This window comes from Salvelinus fontinalis, unplaced genomic scaffold (assembly GCF_029448725.1).
Source record: "Salvelinus fontinalis isolate EN_2023a unplaced genomic scaffold, ASM2944872v1 scaffold_0180, whole genome shotgun sequence".
Taxonomy (NCBI): Eukaryota; Metazoa; Chordata; class Actinopteri; order Salmoniformes; family Salmonidae; genus Salvelinus; species Salvelinus fontinalis.
Window position 1 is genome coordinate 226,155 of NW_026600389.1, and position 20,585 is coordinate 246,739.

Sequence of the window (20,585 nt, forward strand, 5' to 3'; positions counted from 1 at the left end):
TCATTGAAAGTGAAAGCATACTTTTAGCTTGCTAGCTGACGTTAGATGGCTGGGTCGCCATCTATGATCTGTGTGTTGTAATTGGTTTCTCAGAATGCCATTTCGCATTCATTAATAACTACCCAGAGGATAATGCAATAGTATTACCAGGACGCCACCCAGATGATAAAGCCATAGTGTTACCAAAACGCCACCCAGAGGATAATGCCATAGTGTTACCAGGACACCACCCAGAGGATAATGCCATAGTGTTATCAGGACACCACCCAGATGATAATGCCATAGTGTTACCAGGACACCACCCAGATGATAATGCATCAGTATTACCAGGACACCACCTAGAGGATAATGCAGTAGTATTACCAGGACACCACCCAGAGGATAATGCAGTAGTATTACCAGGACGCCACCCAGAGGCTAATGCCATAGTGGTAGCCAGGTCCCATCTACTATCCTTCTGACCCTATGTAGCCAGGTCCCATCTACTATCCTTCTGACCCTATGTAGCCAGGTCCCATCTACTATCCTTCTGACCCTATGTAGCCAGGTCCCATCTACTATCCTTCTGACCCTATGTAGCCAGGTCCCATCTACTATCCTTCTGACCCTATGTAGCCAGGTCCCATCTACTATCCTTCTGACCCTATGTAGCCAGGTCCCATCTACTATCCTCCTGACCCTATGTAGCCAGGTCCCATCTACTATCCTTCTGACCCTATGTAGCCAGGTCCCATCTACTATCCTTCTGACCCTATGTTGCCAGGTCCCATCTACTATCCTTCTGACCCTATGTAGCCAGGTCCCATCTACTATTCTTCTGACCCTATGTAGCCAGGTCCCATCTACTATTCTTCTGACCCTATGTAGCCAGGTCCGTCTACTATCCTTCTGACCCTATGTAGCCATGTCCCATCTACTATCCTCCTGACCCTATGTAGCCAGGTCCCATCTACTATCCATCTGACCCTATGTAGCCAGGTCCCATCTACTATCCTTCTGACCCTATGCAGCCAGGTCCCATCTACTATCCTTCTGACCCTATGTAGCCAATTCCCATCTACTATCCTTCTGACCCTATGTAGCCAGGTCCATCTACTATCCTTCTGACCCTATGTAGCCAGGTCCATCTACTATCCTTCTGACCCTATGTAGCCAGGTCCCATCTACTATCCTTCTGACCCTATGTAGCCAGGTCCCATCTACTATCCTTCTGACCCTATGTAGCCAGGTCCCATCTACTATCCTTCTGACCCTATGTAGCCAGGTCCCATCTACTGTCCTTCTGACCCTATGTAGCCAGGTCCCATCTACTATCCTTCTGACCCTATGTAGCCAGGTCCCATCTACTATTCTTCTGACCCTATGTAGCCAGGTCCTGTCTACTATCCTTCTGACCCTATGTAGCCAGGTCCCATCTACTATTCTTCTGACCCTATGTAGCCAGGTCCCATCTACTATTCTTCTGACCCTATGTAGCCAGGTCCCGTCTACTATCCTTCTGACCCTATGTAGCCAGGTCCCATCTTCTATCCTTCTGACCCTATGTAGCCAGGTCCCATCTACTATCCTTCTGACCCTATGTAGCCAGGTCCCATCTACTATCCTTCTGACCCTATGTAGCCAGGTCCATCTACTATCCTTCTGACCCTATGTAGCCAGGTCCCATCTACTATCCTTCTGACCCTATGTAGCCAGGTCCCATCTACTATCATTCTGACCCTATGTAGCCAGGTCCCATCTACTATCCTTCTGACCCTATGTAGCCAGGTCCCATCTACTATCCTTCTGACCCTATGTAGCCAGGTCCCATCTACTATCCTTCTGACCCTATGTAGCCAGGTCCATCTACTATCCTTCTGACCCTATGTAGCCAGGTCCATCTACTATCCTTCTTGACCCTATGTAGCCAGGTCCCATCTACTATCCTTCTGACCCTATGTAGCCAGGTTCCAATTACCATCCTTCTGACCCTATGTAGCCAGGTCCCATCTACTATCCTTCTGATCCTACGTAGCCAGGTCCCATCTACTATCCTTCTGACCCTATGTAGCCAGGTCCATCTACTATCCTTCTGACCCTATGTAGCCAGGTCCCATCTACTATCCTTCTGACCCTACGTAGCCAGGTCCTATCTACTATCCTTCTGACCCTATGTAGCCAGGTCCCATCTACTATCCTTCTGACCCTATGTAGCCAGGTCCCATCTACTATCCTTCTGACACTATGTAGCCAGGTCCCATCTACCCATCTACTATCCTTCTGACCCTATGTAGCCAGGTCCATCTACTATCCTTCTGACCCTATGTAGCCAGGTCCCATCTACTATCCTTCTGATCCTATGTAGCCATAGTGATATTTATCATTTGGTCAGTATACATGCCATTTGGACATGGTTCACTGACTTTTGGGTTCAGAAGCTGACGTCCTATGATCATATATGGCAAATGGACATAACATCCTGATTTGGTACATTCAATACTTGTATATGGCATTTGGACATTTCTTATGCCATTTGGCCATGGTTCACTGACTTTTGGGTTTGGAAGCCGACTTCCTATGATCATATATTGCAAATGGAAATAACATAGGTCTTATGGACAAACTCACTAAAATAATACAAAGGTAGGTTCATATGGTTATTATATATCTATCATTGGCAAAAAAAAACAAGAAAAGAAATTGGAAAAACGCTCCAGAAAGCACTTTTTTTAGAAGAGGGTTGAATTTTTAAATTATTATTATTTTTTATTTTTTTATTTGACCCTTGGGTCTTGACTTTGTGACCATTTGCAATATGAACATCTATGGTGGAGTGCGCTCGCCATCCTTGGGATTTTTGTTGTTTGCAACTTGCAATATGGTTCGGATGAACAGCGTTTACACCTTCTGTAGTCCAAATAGCAAGATGTGGCTGGGGGTTATAGTCATTCACATGACCCATCAATTTAGACAAGTGTGTCTGGGTAAGAATCATCAAATATTTATTAAATATTTTACCTGGAATGTTTCCTTATCGTAGGCTACTGCCACTTTTAGTCTTAACCTCCACTACACTACTGACTGTTTTTTCACATGAATCCTCCCGTGAATCCTTAAAGACATGGGTGGGGCCGGCTTAAGAGGGTGTGAACAATTGTCACGTCCGTGGAAAGGAGCGGACCAAGGCGTAGAGTTACACATTCTTTACTACACGGTGAAACTTAACAAAAACAAAGAATAAACAAACGTCCAGAGCGCACTTAGACACTAATTGAAAACAATATCCCACAAGGTAGGTGGGAACAATGGACAACGTAAGTATGATCCCCAATTAGAGACAACGATAATCAGCTCTCCAGTAGCGACCACAAATATTCAAAGGCCATTTTCTCAAACATGAGTTTATATGTTTATCAATTTCAAAGCAGAATTACTTTACCATTGTTCCTCAACTGTAGAGTTTGATTTTGAAGTTCTGAGTCTCTACTTTTATCCAATGTAAAAAAAAAACACAATTTCAAATTTTGCTACATCAGACCGATTTGAGCCGGTCAGTCACATTTGCACATCGTTACAACACTGTATATAGGCATAATATGACATTTGAAATGTCTTAATACTTATGGAACTTGTGTGACTGTTATTTTTATTGTTAATTTCACTTTTGTTTATTATCAAATTGCTTTGGCAATGTTAAGAGAACTCAGTAGCACTCAGTTGTAATTTGTGGGCAGAGAGGAACGGAGCGACTTACAGTAGAGTGCATACATTTTATTACATTTTACATACTGAGACAAGGATATCCCTACCGGCCAAACCCTCCCTAACCCGGACGACGCTATGCCAATTGTCCACACAGAGAGATGCGTAAAAAGCTCTCCCTTGCCCTCCATTTGGTAAATTCGACCACAACTCTATCCTCCTGATTCCTGCTTACAAGCAAAAATTAAAGCAGGAAGCACCAATGACTCAGTCTATGAAAAAAATGATCAGATGAAGCAGATGCTAAACTACAGGACTGTTTTGCTAGCACAGAAAGGAACATGTTCCGGGATTCTTCTGATGACATTGAGGAATACACTACACCAGGCACTGGCTGTACGTACATACCCCAACCAGAAGCCATGGATTACAGGCAACATTCGCACTGAGCTAAAGGGTAGAGCTGCCGCTTTCAAGGTGCGGGACTCTAACCCGGAAGCTTACAATAAATCCTGCTATGCCCTGCGACGAACCATCAAACAGGCAAAGCATCAATACAGGCCATAGATTGTATCATACTACACTGGCTCCAACGCTAGTCAGATGAGGCAGGGCTTGCAAACTATTACAGACTACAAAGGGAAGCACAGCCGCAAGCTGCCCAGTGACACGAGCCTACCAGACGAGCTAAATCACTTCTATACTCGCTTTGAGGCAAGCAACACTGAGGCATGCATGAGAGCATCAGCTGTTCTGGACGACTGTGTGATCACGCTCTCCGTAGCCGACGTGAGTAAGACGTTTAAACAGGTCAACATACACAAGGCTGCGGGGCCAGACGGATTACCAGGACGTGTTTTCCGGGCATGTGCTGACCAACTGGCAGGTGTCTTCACTGACATTTTCAACCTCTCCCTGTCCGAGTCTGTAATACCAACATGTTTTAAGCAGACCGCCATAGACCCTGTGTGCTCAGTCCCCTCCTTCACTGCCTGGTACAGCAATTGCTCGGCCTCTAACCATAAGGCACTACAGAGGGTAGTGCGTACGGCCCAGTACATCACCGGGGCCAAGCATCCTGCCATACAGGGCCTCTATACGTGGCGGTGTCAGAGAAAGGCCCAAAAAATTATCAAAGACTCCAGCCACCCTAGTCATAGACTGTTCTCTCTGCTCCTGCACGGCAAGCGGTACTGGAGCACCAAGTCTAGGTCCAAGAGGCTTCTAAACAGCTTCTACCCCCAACCCATAAGACTCATGAACAGCTTATCAAATGGCTACCCCGATTATTTGCGTTGCCCCCCTTTTCGCTGGTGCTACTCTCTGTTATTATCTATGCATAGTCACTTTAATACCTCTACCTACATATTACCTCAATTACTAGCAACACATCCGCAACGCTGATCCTCAACACTGGAGGCTCTTAGGGGTGCGTGCTCAGTCCCCTCCTGTACTCCCTGTTCACTCACGACTGCGTGGCCACGCACGACTCCAACACCATCATTAAGTTTGCTGACGACACAACAGTGGTAACTGATCACCGACAATGACGAGACAGCCTATAGGGAGGTCAGAGACCTGGCCGGGTGGTACCAGAATAACAACCTCTCCCTCAACGTAACCAAGACTAAGGAGATGATTGTGGACCACAGGAAAAGGAGCACCGAGCACGCCCCCATTCTCATCGACAGGGCTGTGGTGGAGCAGGTTGAGAGCTTCAAGTTCCTTGGTGTCCACATCAACAACAAACTAGAATGGTCCAAACACACCAAGACAGTCGTGAAGAGGGCACGAGAAAGCCTTTTCCCCCTCAGGAAACTATGAAGATTTGGCATGGGTCCTGAGATCCTCAAAAGGTTCTACAGCTGCAACAGAGAGCATCCTGACGGGTTGCATCACTGCCTGTTATGGCAACTGCTCGGCCCAATACATCACTGGGGCAAAGCTGCCTGCCATCCAGGACCTCTATACCAGACCCCAGCCACCCCAGTCATAGACTGTTCTCTCTACTACCGCATGGCAAGCGGTACCGGAGTGCCAAGTCTGGAACAAAAAGGCTTCTCAACAGCTTTTACCCCCAGCCATAAGACTCCTGAACAGGTAATCAAATGGTTACCGGGACTATTTGCATTGTGTGCCCCCCCCAACCCCTCTTTTACGCTGCTGATTCTCTCTGTTCATCATATATGCATAGTCACTTTAACCATATCTACATGTACATACTACCTCAATCAGCCTGACTAACCGGTGTCTGTATGTGGCCTCGCTACTGTATATAGACTGTCTACTGCTACTCTCTGTTCATCATATATACATAGTCACTTTAACCATATCTACATGTACATACTACCTCAATCAGCCTGACTAACCGGTGTCTGTATGTAGCCTCTCGACTGTTATAGCCTTGCTAGTCTTATTTTCAAATGTCTTTTTACTGTTGATTTATTTCTTTACTTACCAACACATACACACACACACACACCTTTTTTTTTCGTACTATTGGTTAGAGCCTGTAAGTATTTCACTGTAAGGTCTAAACCTGTTGTATTCGGCGCATGTAAAAAATACACTTTGATTTGATTTGATTGATTTGACGATAATACAGCTCTACACTAGCCCATGATAATACAGCTCTACACTAGCCCCATGATAATACAGCTGAACACTAGCCCCATGTTAATACAGCTCTACACTAGCCCCATGATAATACAGCTGAACACTAGCCCCATGATAATACAGCTCTACACTAGCCCCATGATAATACAGCTGAACACTAGCCCCATGATAATACAGCTCTACACTAGCCCCATGATAACACAGCTCTACACTAGCCCCATGATAATACAGCTCTACACTAGCCCCATGATAATACAGCTCTAAACTAGCCCCATGATAATACAGCTGAACACTAGCCCCATGATAATACAGCTCTACACTAGCCCCATGATAATACAGCTCTACACTAGCCCCATGATAATACAGCTCTAAACTAGCCCCATGATAATACAGCTGAACACTAGCCCCATGATAATACAGCTCTACACTAGCCCCATGATAATACAGCTCTACACTAGCCCCATGATAATACAGCTGAACACTAGCCCCATGATAATACAGCTCTACACTAGTCCCATGATAATACAGCTGAACACTAGCCCCATGATAATACAGCTCTACACTAGCCCCATGATAATACAGCTCTACACTAGCCCCATGATAATACAGCTCTACACTAGCCCCACGATAATACAGCTCTACACTAGCCCCACGATAATACAGCTCTACACTAGCCCCATGATAATACAGCTCTACACTAGCCCCACGATAATACAGCTCTACACTAGCCCCATGATAATACAGCTGAACACTAGCCCCATGATAATACAGCTCTACACTAACCCCATGATAATACAGCTCTACACTAGCCCCATGATAATACAGCTCTACACTAGCCCAATGATAATACAGCTCTACACTAACCCCATGATAATACAGCTCTACACTAGCCCAATGATAATACAGCTCTACACTAGCCCCATGATAATACAGCTCTAAACTAGCTCCATGATAATACAGCTCTACACTAGCCCCACGATAATACAGCCCTACTCTAGCCCCATGATAATACAGCTGAACACTAGCCCCATGATAATACAGCTGAACACTAGCCCCATGATAATACAGCTCTACACTAGCCCCATGATAATACAGCTCTACACTAGCCCCATGATAATACAGCTCTACACTAACCCCATGATAATACAGCTCTACACTAGCCCCATGATAATACAGCTCTACACTAGCCCCATGATAATACAGCTCTACACTAGCCCCATGATAATACAGCTCTGCACTAGCCCCACGATAATACAGCTCTACACTAGCCCCATGATAATACAGCTCTACACTAGCCCCATGATAATACAGCTCTACACTAGCCCCATGATAATACAGCTCTACACTAACCGAATGATAATACAGCTCTACACTAACCCCATGATAATACAGCTCTACACTAGCCCCATGATAATACAGCTCTACACTAACCCCATGATAATACAGCTCTACACTAACCCCATGATAATACAGCTCTACACTAGCCCCATGATAATACAGCTCTACACTAGCCCCATGATAATACAGCTCTACACTAGCCCCATGATAATACAGCTCTACACTAGCCCCATGATAATACAGCTCTACACTAACCCCATGATAATACATCTGAAAACTAGCCCCATGATAATACAGCTCTACACTAGCCCCATGATAATACAGCTCTACACTAGCCCCATGATAATACAGCTCTACACTAGCCCCATGATAATACAGCTGAACACTAGCCCCATGATAATACAGCTCTACACTAGCCCCACGATAATACAGCTCTACACTAGCCCCACGATAATACAGCTCTACACTAGCCCCATGATAATACAGCTCTACACTAACCCCATGATAATACAGCTCTACACTAGCCCCATGATAATACAGCTATACACTAGCCCCATGATAATACAGCTCTACACTAACCCCATGATAATACAGCTCTACACTAGCCCCATGATAATACAGCTGAACACTAGCCCCATGATAATACAGCTGAATACTAGCCCCATGATAATACAGCTCTACACTAACCCCATGATAATACAGCTCTACACTAGCCCCATGATAATACAGCTCTACACTAGCCCCATGATAATACAGCTGAACACTAGCCCCATGATAATACAGCTCTACACTAACCCCATGATAATACTGCTCTACACTAGCCCCACGATAATACAGCTCTACACGAACCCCATGATAATACAGCTCTACACTAGCCCCATGATAATACAGGTGAACACTAGCCCCATGATTATACAGCTCTACACTAGCCCCATGATAATACAGCTCTACACTAGCCCCATGATAATACAGCTGAAAACTAGCCACATGATAATACAGCTCTACACTAGCCCCATGATAATACAGCTCTACACTAGCCCCATGATAATACAGCTCTACACTAGCCCCATGATAATACAGCTCTACACTAGCCACACGATAATACAGCTCTACACTAGCCCCATGATAATACAGCTGAACACTAGCCCCATGATAATACAGCCCCATAATACAGCTGAACACTAGCCCCATGATAATACAGCTCTACACTAACCCCATGTTAATACAGCTCTACACTAGCCCCACGATAATACAGCTCTACACTAGCCCCAATATAATACTGCTCTACACTAGCCCCACGATAATACAGCTCTACACGAACCCCATGATAATACAGCTCTACACTAGCCCCATGATAATACAGGTGAACACTAGCCCCATGATAATACAGCTCTACACTAGCCCCATGATAATACAGCTCTACACTAGCCCCATGATAATACAGCTGAAAACTAGCCACATGATAATACAGCTCTACACTAGCCCCATGATAATACAGCTCTACACTAGCCCCATGATAATACAGCTCTACACTAGCCCCATGATAATACAGCTCTACACTAGCCACACGATAATACAGCTCTACACTAGCCCCATGATAATACAGCTGAACACTAGCCCCATGATAATACAGCTCTACACTAGCCCCATGATAATACAGCTCTACACTAACCCCACGATAATACAGCTCTACACTAGCCCCATGATAATACAGCTGAACACTAGCCCCATGATAATACAGCTCTACGCTAGCCCCATGATAATACAGCTCTACACTAGCCCCATGATAATACAGCTCTACACTAGCCCCATGATAATACAGCTCTACACTAGCCCCATGATAATACAGCTCTACACTAGCCCCACGATAATACAGCTCTACACTAACCCCATGATAATACAGCCCTACACTATCCCCATGATAATACAGCTCTACACTAGCCCCATGATAATACAGCTCTACACTAGCCCCATGATAATACAGCTCTACACTAACCCCATGATAATACAGCTCTAAACTAGCCCCATGATAATACAGCTCTACACTAGCCCCATGATAATACAGCTCTACACTAGCCCCATGATAATACAGCTCTACACTAGCCCCATGATAATACAGCTCTACACTAGCCCCATGATAATACAGCTGAACACTAGCCCCACGATAATACAGCTCTACACTAGCCCCATGATAATACAGCTCTACACTAGCCCCATGATAATACAGCTGAACACTAGCCCCATGATAATACAGCTCTACACTAGTCCCATGATAATACAGCTCTACAATAGCCCCATGATAATACAGCTGAACACTAGCCCCATGATAATACAGCTCTACACTATCCCCATGATAATACAGCTGAACACTAGCCCCATGATAATAAAGCTCTACACTAGCCCCATGATAATAAAGCTCTACACTAGCCCCATGATAATAAAGCTCTACACTAGCCCCATGATAATACAGCTCTACACTAGCCCCATGATAATACAGCTCTACACTAGCCCCATGATAATACAGCTCTACACTAGCCCCACGATAATACAGCTCTACACTAACCCTATGATAATACAGCCCTACACTAGCCCCATGATAATACAGCTCTACACTAGCCCCATGATAATACAGCTCTACACTAGCCCCATGATAATACAGCTCTACACTAACCCCATGATAATACAGCTCTACACTAGCCCCATGATAATACAGCTCTACACTAGCCCCATGTTAATACAGCTCTACACTAGCCCCATGATAATACACCTCTACACTAGCCCCATGATGATACAGCTCTACACTAGCCCCATGATAATACAGCTCTACACTAACCCCACGATAATACAGCTCTACACTAGCCCCAAGATAATAAAGCTCTACACTAGCCCCACGATAATACAGCTGAACACTAGCCCCATGATAATACAGCTCTACACTAGCCCCACGATAATACAGCTGAACACTAGCCCCATGATAATACAGGTGAACACTAGCCCCATGATAATACAGCTCTACACTAGCCCCACGATAATACAGCTCTACACTAGCCCCATGATAATACAGCTGAACACTAGCCCCATGATAATACAGCTGAACACTAGCCCCACGATAATACAGGTCTACACTAGCCCCATGATAATACAGCTCTACACTAGCCCCATGATAATACAGCTCTACACTAGCCCCATGATAATACAGCTCTACACTAGCCCCACGATAATACAGCTCTACACTAGCCCCATGATAATACAACTCTACACTAGCCCCATGATAATACAGCTCTACACTAGCCCCATGATAATACAGCTCTAAAATAACCCCATGATAATACAGCTCTACACTAACCCCATGATAATGCAGCTGGACACTAGCCCCATGATAATACAGCTCTACACTAGCCCCACGATAATACAGCTCTACACTAGCCCCATGATAATACAGCTCTACACTAGCCCCATGATAATACAGCTCTACACTAGCCCCATGATAATACAGCTCTACACTAGCCCCATGTTAATACAGCTCTACACTAGCCCCATGATAATACAGCTGAACACTAGCCCCACGATAATACAGCTCTACACTAGCCCCACGATAATACAGCTCTACACTAGCCACACGATAATACAGCTCTACACTAGCCCCATGATAATACAGCTCTACACTAGCCCCATGATAATACAGCTCTACACTAGCCCCATGATAATACAGCTCTACACTAGCCCCATGATAATACAGCTCTAAACAAGCCCCATGATAATACAGCACTACACTAACCCCATGATAATACAGCTCTACACTAGCCCCATGATAATACAGCTCTACACTAGCCCCATGATAATACAGCTCTACACTAGCCCCATGATAATACAGCTCTACACTAGCCCCATGATAATACAGCTCTACACTAGCCCCATGATAATACAGCTCTACACTAGCCCCATGATAATACATCTGAACACTAGCCCCACGATAATACAGCTCAACACTAGCCCCATGATAATACAGCTCTACACTAGCCCCATGATAATACAGCTGAACACTAGCCCCATGATAATACAGCTCTACACTAGTCCCATGATAATACAGCTCTACAATAGCCCCATGATAATACAGCTGAACACTAGCCCCATGATAATACAGCTCTACACTATCCCCATGATAATACAGCTGAACACTAGCCCCATGATAATAAAGCTCTACACTAGCCCCATGATAATAAAGCTCTACACTAGCCCCATGATAATAAAGCTCTACACTAGCCCCATGATAATACAGCTCTACACTAGCCCCATGATAATACAGCTCTACACTAGCCCCATGATAATACAGCTCTACACTAGCCCCACGATAATACAGCTCTACACTAACCCCATGATAATACAGCCCTACACTAGCCCCATGATAATACAGCTCTACACTAGCCCCATGATAATACAGCTCTACACTAGCCCCATGATAATACAGCTCTACACTAACCCCATGATAATACAGCTCTACACTAGCCCCATGATAATACAGCTCTACACTAGCCCCATGTTAATACAGCTCTACACTAGCCCCATGATAATACAGCTCTACACTAGCCCCATGATGATACAGCTCTACACTAGCCCCATGATAATACAGCTCTACACTAACCCCACGATAATACAGCTCTACACTAGCCCCAAGATAATAAAGCTCTACACTAGCCCCACGATAATACAGCTGAACACTAGCCCCATGATAATACAGCTCTACACTAGCCCCACGATAATACAGCTGAACACTAGCCCCATGATAATACAGGTGAACACTAGCCCCATGATAATACAGCTCTACACTAGCCCCATGATAATACAGCTCTACACTAGCCCCACGATAATACAGCTCTACACTAACCCTATGATAATACAGCCCTACACTAGCCCCATGATAATACAGCTCTACACTAGCCCCATGATAATACAGCTCTACACTAGCCCCATGATAATACAGCTCTACACTAACCCCATGATAATACAGCTCTACACTAGCCCCATGATAATACAGCTCTACACTAGCCCCATGTTAATACAGCTCTACACTAGCCCCATGATAATACACCTCTACACTAGCCCCATGATGATACAGCTCTACACTAGCCCCATGATAATACAGCTCTACACTAACCCCACGATAATACAGCTCTACACTAGCCCCAAGATAATAAAGCTCTACACTAGCCCCACGATAATACAGCTGAACACTAGCCCCATGATAATACAGCTCTACACTAGCCCCACGATAATACAGCTGAACACTAGCCCCATGATAATACAGGTGAACACTAGCCCCATGATAATACAGCTCTACACTAGCCCCACGATAATACAGCTCTACACTAGCCCCATGATAATACAGCTGAACACTAGCCCCATGATAATACAGCTGAACACTAGCCCCACGATAATACAGGTCTACACTAGCCCCATGATAATACAGCTCTACACTAGCCCCATGATAATACAGCTCTACACTAGCCCCATGATAATACAGCTCTACACTAGCCCCACGATAATACAGCTCTACACTAGCCCCATGATAATACAACTCTACACTAGCCCCATGATAATACAGCTCTACACTAGCCCCATGATAATACAGCTCTAAAATAACCCCATGATAATACAGCTCTACACTAACCCCATGATAATGCAGCTGGACACTAGCCCCATGATAATACAGCTCTACACTAGCCCCACGATAATACAGCTCTACACTAGCCCCATGATAATACAGCTCTACACTAGCCCCATGATAATACAGCTCTACACTAGCCCCATGATAATACAGCTCTACACTAGCCCCATGTTAATACAGCTCTACACTAGCCCCATGATAATACAGCTGAACACTAGCCCCACGATAATACAGCTCTACACTAGCCCCACGATAATACAGCTCTACACTAGCCACACGATAATACAGCTCTACACTAGCCCCATGATAATACAGCTCTACACTAGCCCCATGATAATACAGCTCTACACTAGCCCCATGATAATACAGCTCTACACTAGCCCCATGATAATACAGCTCTAAACAAGCCCCATGATAATACAGCACTACACTAACCCCATGATAATACAGCTCTACACTAGCCCCATGATAATACAGCTCTACACTAGCCCCATGATAATACAGCTCTACACTAGCCCCATGATAATACAGCTCTACACTAGCCCCATGATAATACAGCTCTACACTAGCCCCATGATAATACAGCTCTACACTAGCCCCATGATAATACATCTGAACACTAGCCCCACGATAATACAGCTCAACACTAGCCCCATGATAATACAGCTCTACACTAGCCCCATGATAATACAGCTGAACACTAGCCCCATGATAATACAGCTCTACACTAGTCCCATGATAATACAGCTCTACAATAGCCCCATGATAATACAGCTGAACACTAGCCCCATGATAATACAGCTCTACACTATCCCCATGATAATACAGCTGAACACTAGCCCCATGATAATAAAGCTCTACACTAGCCCCATGATAATAAAGCTCTACACTAGCCCCATGATAATAAAGCTCTACACTAGCCCCATGATAATACAGCTCTACACTAGCCCCATGATAATACAGCTCTACACTAGCCCCATGATAATACAGCTCTACACTAGCCCCACGATAATACAGCTCTACACTAACCCCACGATAATACAGCCCTACACTAGCCCCATGATAATACAGCTCTACACTAGCCCCATGATAATACAGCTCTACACTAGCCCCATGATAATACAGCTCTACACTAACCCCATGATAATACAGCTCTACACTAGCCCCATGATAATACAGCTCTACACTAGCCCCATGTTAATACAGCTCTACACTAGCCCCATGATAATACAGCTCTACACTAGCCCCATGATGATACAGCTCTACACTAGCCCCATGATAATACAGCTCTACACTAACCCCACGATAATACAGCTCTACACTAGCCCCAAGATAATAAAGCTCTACACTAGCCCCACGATAATACAGCTGAACACTAGCCCCATGATAATACAGCTCTACACTAGCCCCACGATAATACAGCTGAACACTAGCCCCATGATAATACAGGTGAACACTAGCCCCATGATAATACAGCTCTACACTAGCCCCACGATAATACAGCTCTACACTAGCCCCATGATAATACAGCTGAACACTAGCCCCATGATAATACAGCTGAACACTAGCCCCACGATAATACAGGTCTACACTAGCCCCATGATAATACAGCTCTACACTAGCCCCATGATAATACAGCTCTACACTAGCCCCATGATAATACAGCTCTACACTAGCCCCACGATAATACAGCTCTACACTAGCCCCATGATAATACAACTCTACACTAGCCCCATGATAATACAGCTCTACACTAGCCCCATGATAATACAGCTCTAAAATAACCCCATGATAATACAGCTCTACACTAACCCCATGATAACACAGCTGGACACTAGCCCCATGATAATACAGCTCTACACTAGCCCCACGATAATTCAGCTCTACACTAGCCCCATGATAATACAGCTCTACACTAGCCCCATGATAATACAGCTCTACACTAGCCCCATGATAATACAGCTCTACACTAGCCTCATGTTAATACAGCTCTACACTAGCCCCATGATAATACAGCTGAACACTAGCCCCACGATAATACAGCTCTACACTAGCCCCACGATAATACAGCTCTACACTAACCCCATGATAATACAGCTCTACACTAACCCCATGATAATACAGCTCTACACTAACCCCATGATAATACAGCTCTACACTAACCCCATGATAAAACAGCTCTACACTAGCCCCACGATAATACAGCTCTACACTAGCCCCATGATAATACAGCTCTACACTAGCCCCATGATAATACAGCTCTACACTAGCCCCATGATAATACAGCTCTACACTAACCCCATGATAATACAGCTCTACACTAACCCCATGATAATACAGCTCTACACTAACCCCATGATAATACAGCTCTACACTAGCCCCATGATAATACAGCTCTACACTAGCCCCATGATAATACAGCTCTACACTAGCCCCATAATAATACAGCTCTACACTAACCCCATGATAATACAGCTCTACACTAGCCCCGTGATAATACAGCTCTACACTAGCCCCGTGATAATACAGCTCTACACTAGCCCCGTGATAATACAGCTCTACAATAGCCCCATGATAATACAGCTCTACACTAGCCCCATGATAATACAGCTCTACACTAGCCCCATGATAATACAGCTCTACACTAGCCCCATGATAATAAAGCTCAACACTAGCCCCATGATAATACAGCTGAACACTAGCCCCATGATAATACAGCTCTACACTAGCCCCATGATAATACAACTCTACACTAACCCCATGACAATACAGCTGAACACTAGCCCCATGATAATACAGCTCTACACTAGCCCCATGATAAAACAGCTCTACACTAGCCCCATGATAATACAGCTCTACACTAGCCCCATGATAATACAGCTCTACACTAGCCCCATGATAATACAGCTCTACACTAGCCCCGTGATAATACAGCTGAACACTAGCCCCGTGAAAATACAGCTGAACACTAGCCCCGTGATAATACAGCTGAACACTAGCCCCATGATAATACAGCTGAACACTAGCCCCATGATAATACAGCTCTACACTAGCCCCATGATAATACAGCTGAACACTAGCCCCATGATAACACAGCTCTACACTAGCCCCATGTTAATACAGCTCTACACTAGCCCCATGTTAATACAGCTCTACACTAGCCCCATGATAATACAGCTGAACACTAGCCCCGTGATAATACAGCTCTACACTAGCCCCACGATAATACAGCTCTACACTAGCCCCACGATAATACAGCTGAACACTAGCCCCATGATAATACAGCTCTACACTAGCCCCATGATAATACAGCTCTACACTAGCCCCATGAAAATACACCTCTACACTAGCCCCACGATAATACAGCTCTACACTAGCCCCATGATAATACAGCTGAACACTAGCCCCATGATAATACAGCTCTACACTAGCCCCATGTTAATACAGCTCTACACTAGCCCCATGATAATACAGCTCTACACTAGCCCCATGATAATACAGCTGAACACTAGCCCCGTGATAATACAGCTGAACACTAGCCCCATGATAATACAGCTCTACACTAGCCCCACGATAATACAGCTGAACACTAGCCCCATGATAATACAGCTCTACACTAACCCCATGATAATACAGCTCTACACCAGCCCCATGATAATACAGCTCTACACTAGCCCCATGATAATACAGCTGAACACTAGCCCCACGATAATACAGCTCTACACTAGCCCCACGATAATACAGCTCTACACTAACCCCATGATAATACAGCTCTACACTAGCCCCATGATAATACAGCTGAACACTATCCCCATGATAATACAGCTCTACACTAACCCCATGATAATACAGCTCTACACTAGCCCCATGATAATACAGCTCTACACTAGCCCCATGATAATACAGCTCTACACAAGCCCCATGATAATACAGCTCTACACTATCCCCGTGATAATACAGCTGAACACTAGCCCCATGATAATAAAACTCTACACTAGCCCCATGATAATAAAGCTCTACACTAGCCCCATGATAATAAAGCTCTACACTAGCCCCATGATAATACAGCTCTACACTAGCCCCATGAAAATACAGCTCTACACTAGCCCCATGATAATACAGCTCTACACTAGCCCCACGATAATACAGCTCTACACTAACCCCATGATAATACAGCCCTACACAAGCCCCATGATAATACAGCTCTACACTAGCCCCATGATAATACAGCTCTACAATAGCCCCATGATAATACAGCTCTACACTAACCCTATGATAATACAGCTCTACACTAGCCCCATGATAATACAGCTCTACACTAGCCCCATGTTAATACAGCTCTACACTAGCCCCATGATAATACAGCTCTACACTAGCCCCATGATAATACAGCTCTACACTAGCCCCATGATAATACAGCTCTACACTAACCCCACGATAATACAGCTCTACACTAGCCCCAAGATAATAAAGCTCTACACTAGCCCCACGATAATACAGCTGAACACTAGCCCCATGATAATACAGCTCTACACTAGCCCCACGATAATACAGCTGAACACTAGCCCCATGATAATACAGGTGAACACTAGCCCCATGATAATACAGCTCTACACTAGCCCCATGATAATACAGCTCTACACTAGCCCCATGATAATACAGCTCTACACTAGCCCCATGATAATACAGCTCTACACTAGCCCCACGATAATACAGCTTTACACTAGCCCCATGATAATACAACTCTACACTAGCCCCACGATAATACAGCTCTACACTAACCCCATGATAATACAGCTCTACACTAGCCCCATGATAATACAGCTGAACACTATCCCCATGATAATACAGCTCTACACTAACCCCATGATAATACAGCTCTACACTAGCCCCATGATAATACAGCTCTACACTAGCCCCATGATAATACAGCTCTACACAAGCCCCATGATAATACAGCTCTACACTAGCCCCATGATAATACAGCTCTACACTAGCCCCATGATAATACAGCTGAACACTAGCCCCACGATAATACAGCTCTACACTAGCCCCATGATAATACAGCTCTACACTAGCCCCATGATAATACAGCTGAACACTAGCCCCATGATAATACAGCTCTACACTAGTCCCATGATAATACAGCTCTACACTAGCCCCATGATAATACAGCTGAACACTAGCCCCATGATAATACAGCTCTACACTATCCCCATGATAATACAGCTGAACACTAGCCCCATGATAATAAAGCTCTACACTTGCCCCATGATAATAAAGCTCTACACTAGCCCCATGATAATAAAGCTCTACACTAGCCCCATGATAATACAGCTCTACACTAGCCCCATGATAATACAGCTCTACACTAGCCCCATGATAATACAGCTCTACACTAGCCCCATGATAATACAGCTCTACACTAACCCCATGATAATACAGCCCTACACTAGCCCCATGATAATACAGCTCTACACTAGCCCCATGATAATACAGCTCTACACTAGCCCCATGATAATACAGCTCTACACTAACCCCATGATAATACAGCTCTACACTAGCCCCATGATAATACAGCTCTACACTAGCCCCATGTTAATACAGCTCTACACTAGCCCCAAGATAATACAGCTCTACACTAGCCCCATGATAATACAGCTCTACACTAGCCCCATGATAATACAGCTCTACACTAACCCCACGATAATACAGCTCTACACTAGCCCCAAGATAATAAAGCTCTACACTAGCCCCACGATAATACAGCTGAACACTAGCCCCATGATAATACAGCTCTACACTAGCCCCACGATAATACAGCTGAACACTAGCCTCATGATAATACAGGTGAACACTAGCCCCATGATAATACAGCTCTACACTAGCCCCACGATAATACAGCTCTACACTAGCCCCATGATAATACAGCTGAACACTAGCCCCATGATAATACAGCTGAACACTAGCCCCACGATAATACAGGTCTACACTAGCCCCATGATAATACAGCTCTACACTAGCCCCATGATAATACAGCTCTACACTAGCCCCATGATAATACAGCTCTACACTAGCCCCACGATAATACAGCTCTACACTAGCCCCATGATAATACAACTCTACACTAGCCCCATGATAATACAGCTCTACACTAGCCCCATGATAATACAGCTCTACACTAACCCCATGATAATACAGCTGAACACTAGCCCCATGATAATACAGCTCTACACTAGCCCCACGATAATACAGCTCTACACTAGCCCCATGATAATACAGCTCTACACTAGCCCCATGATAATACAGCTCTACACTAGCCCCATGATAATACAGCTCTACACTAGCCCCATGTTAATACAGCTCTACACTAGCCCCATGATAATACACCTGAACACTAGCCCCACGATAATACAGCTCTACACTAGCCCCACGATAATACAGCTCTACACTAGCCACACGATAATACAGCTCTACACTAGCCCCATGATAATACAGCTCTACACTAGCCCCATGATAATACAGCTGAACACTAGCCCCATGATAATACAGCTGAACACTAGCCCCATGATAATACAGCTCTACACTAGCCCCATGATAATACAGCTGAACACTAGCCCCATGATAATACAGCTCTACACTAGCCCCATGATAATACAGCTCTACACTAGCCCAATGATAATACAGCTGAACACTAGCCCCATGATAATACAGCTCTACACTAGCCCCATGATAATACAGCTCTACACTAGCCCCATGATAATACAGCTGAAAACTAGCCACATGATAATACAGCTCTACACTAGCCCCATGATGATACAGCTCTACACTAGCCCCATGATAATACAGCTCTACACTAGCCCCATGATAATACAGCTCTACACTAGCCACACGATAATACAGCTCTACACTAGCCCCATGATAATACAGCTGAACACTAGCCCCATGATAATACAGCTCTACACTAGCCCCATGATAATACAGCTCTACACTAACCCCACGATAATACAGCTCTACACTAGCCCCATGATAATACAGCTGAACACTAGCCCCATGATAATACAGCTCTACGCTAGCCCCATGATAATACAGCTCTACACTAGCCCCATGATAATACAGCTCTACACTAGCCCCATGATAATACAGCTCTACACTAGCCCCATGATAATACAGCTCTACACTAGCCCCACGATAATACAGCTCTACACTAACCCCATGATAATACAGCCCTACACTATCCCCATGATAATACAGCTCTACACTAGCCCCATGATAATACAGCTCT